At 43.1% G+C, this 2,748-nt stretch overlaps 1 long non-coding RNA gene across 1 annotated transcript; it reads left to right on the top strand.

Annotated features, from left to right (window-relative positions):
• The first annotated feature begins 833 nt into the window (after positions 1–833).
• Positions 834–2,444, top strand: LOC118594037. Its single transcript, XR_004946319.1, has 3 exons — positions 834–1,171; positions 1,240–1,353; positions 1,404–2,444. It is a non-coding gene; the product is annotated as an uncharacterized LOC118594037 (long non-coding RNA).
• The last annotated feature ends 304 nt before the right edge of the window (positions 2,445–2,748 follow it).

The following is a 2,748-nucleotide window of genomic DNA, read 5'->3' as shown; positions in this document are numbered from 1 at the left end:
CGAGTTAAGGCTGAGCAAGGTATCCCACCCTAGGGAATGTGTTCCAAAAAGACATTTCATGCACCTGGGATAAGTCCTGGTCCCACTACCAGGGGCTCCCCAAACAGATCTAGTCATAACTGGTCGCCCACGTTCAGAGGGCTTAGTTTGGTCCCATGCATGTTCCCCAGCTGACTGGCCAGAGTCCATGAACTCCCGCCACCAGCTTGATCAACCCTAATTTTTGAAGAGAGAAAATAGTATGCTTTAACCTCAAGGCCAACTGTATACTTAACTTGTGGTAACAGATATTAATCTTGATAACTAAGGAATATAAAAATAGCCTAATTTTTATTACATAAAAATGCAGTAAATATTCACCAAGCAAATGTTTATTAAGCAACAGGTACTCCAAACAACCACATATTGTTGCTGCAGATAGTATTTTGTGTGGTAAAGATATTTGAGACATGGTTGCCTTTTTCAATAAGCTTATGGTCTGGAAAATGATGTGATACCAGGCACATGAGAATAAACCCAAGTAGTATGTGGTGTACTACAGTCCATAGATGGGGCTGCATGAACTCATCAAGATCATATAGTAGTATAGAAGACAGTATGTAGAAAGGTGGGTTTTGGTACAGAAGGCTGTCACACGAATTGCTAAATGGTCTTAATTAAAAAAACGCAGAGCCAGATATTGGGAGAGGCAGAGCAGCCAGCCACTAGTTCTTACCCCTACGAAATCCTCCACTGAAAGAGAGCGAGCTCCTCTCTCCAACCTGCCTTATCGCTTTCTCCAGTATTTTCTAACAAAATCAATCTCAAATGTATATCAGTATACATAATTTGTATACAATATCCAAACATTCAATCCAATGTAAAGTATTTAAAATTAGTAGTTGTCTTTTCAGAGTAGATCCAAATAGTCTACCTTTTTATCTTATCAGAAGGCAGTGTGGAGAAAGGTGGATTTCAGTACAGAAGGCAGTGAGTGTGGAGAAAGGTGGATTTCAGTACAGAAGGCAGTGAGTGTGGAGAAAGGTGGATTTCAGTACAGAAGGCAGTGAGTGTGGAGAAAGGTGGATTTCAGTACAGAAGGCAGAGTGGAGAAAGGTGGATTTCAGTACAGAAGGCAGTGAGTGTGGAGAAAGGTGGATTTCAGTAAAGAAGGCAGTGAGTGTGGAGAAAGGTGGATTTCAGTAAAGAAGGCAGAGTGGAGAAAGGTGGATTTCAGTACAGAAGGCAGAGTGGAGAAAGGTGGATTTCAGTACAGAAGGCAGTGAGTGTGGAGAAAGGTGGATTTCAGTACAGAAGGCAGTGAGTGTGGAGAAAGGTGGATTTCAGTACAGAAGGCAGTGAGTGTGGAGAAAGGTGGATTTCAGCACAGAAGGCAGTACAGAAGGCAGTGAGTGTGGAGAAAGGTGGATTTCAGTACAGAAGGCAGTGAGTGTGGAGAAAGGTGGATTTCAGTACAGAAGGCAGTGAGTGTGGAGAAAGGTGGATTTCAGCACAGAAGGCAGTGTGGAGAAAGGTGGATTTCAGTACAGAAGGCAGTGAGTGTGGAGAAAGGTGGATTTCAGTACAGAAGGCAGTGAGTGTGGAGAAAGGTGGATTTCAGTACAGAAGGCAGTGTGGAGAAAGGTGGATTTCAGTACAGAAGGCAGTGTGGAGAAAGGTGGATTTCAGTACAGAAGGCAGTGTGGAGAAAGGTGGATTGATGACTTGGTTGTGAAGTATAGCATATTGGCCAGAAGGTGTAAGCTGGGGCAACTCTTCTTCATCACAGAACTGAAGCGGAGGAACATTGCGGAAAAGGCATTCTAAGGAGTAACATGTTTAACTGAAAAGAAAACAGGAGAGAATTTAAAACACTGCTTTGGAAAGCATACAGCTAGGCTGCCATGGAGTAGCATAGCAGTAACAGTGGTCATCTAGTTTGATTATTGGTTTGTTTCTAGTCTGTGTGATGATTATAGTCTAGATGGAATGTTCTCCCAAAGGCTCTTGTGTTAAAGGCTTGGTGACCAGTGGATGGGCTTGTCAGAAGGAGGAGTTTGGCCTCATAGGACATTGCTGGAGATGGTGGAAAGCAGGAGATGGACTAAACTGGAGGAAGCAGGTTACTGGGACCATGGCCTGGAAAGATGTTTCTTGCTCCTTGCTGCTTCCAACTGCAGTGAAGAGAGCCATCCTGTCCCACTGCCCCCTCCCTATGATGTTCTGCCTCACACAGGCCCACAATGGCGGAACCAAAGAACAAACTGAGAGCTCAGCCAGACCACTCAGCCTCTGAGAACCTCAGGATTATCTCCCATCAAAGGAGATAGAAAGATCTTACGTATATAGACTTTTTTTAAATAAGATGAAGATGAAACAGTGATGCTGCAAAAATAGTTCATTATCACTTTCTATAATTGTTTATTTTCTTTTGTTTTCAAAACAAGGTCTCACTATTATAACCCCACCTGCCCTGGAACTCACTCTGTAGACCAGGCTGGCCTTGAACTCACAGAGATCCACCTGCCTCTGCTTCCTAAGTGCTGGGATTAAAGGCATATGCCACTATGCCTGACTCATTTTCTCTGTTTTTTAAAAGCAAGTTCTGCAAACTCTCATTTCTTATGCTGGTGTTTACTCTAAACTTCAAATTTAAGGGCTCCGCCCTACATAGAGGTTATAACTATCTTGGGCTTAATATCAGCCTCAGATTTTTTTCCTGAAACAGAGTCTTGCTTCTAACCAAGAATGGCTGGAACTTACCCTGTA

This window comes from Onychomys torridus, chromosome 12, assembly GCF_903995425.1.
Source record: "Onychomys torridus chromosome 12, mOncTor1.1, whole genome shotgun sequence".
In the NCBI taxonomy this organism is placed as follows: Eukaryota; Metazoa; Chordata; class Mammalia; order Rodentia; family Cricetidae; genus Onychomys; species Onychomys torridus.
Note: the sequence above shows the minus strand (reverse complement) of the source record. Positions and strands in the feature narration are given on the sequence as shown.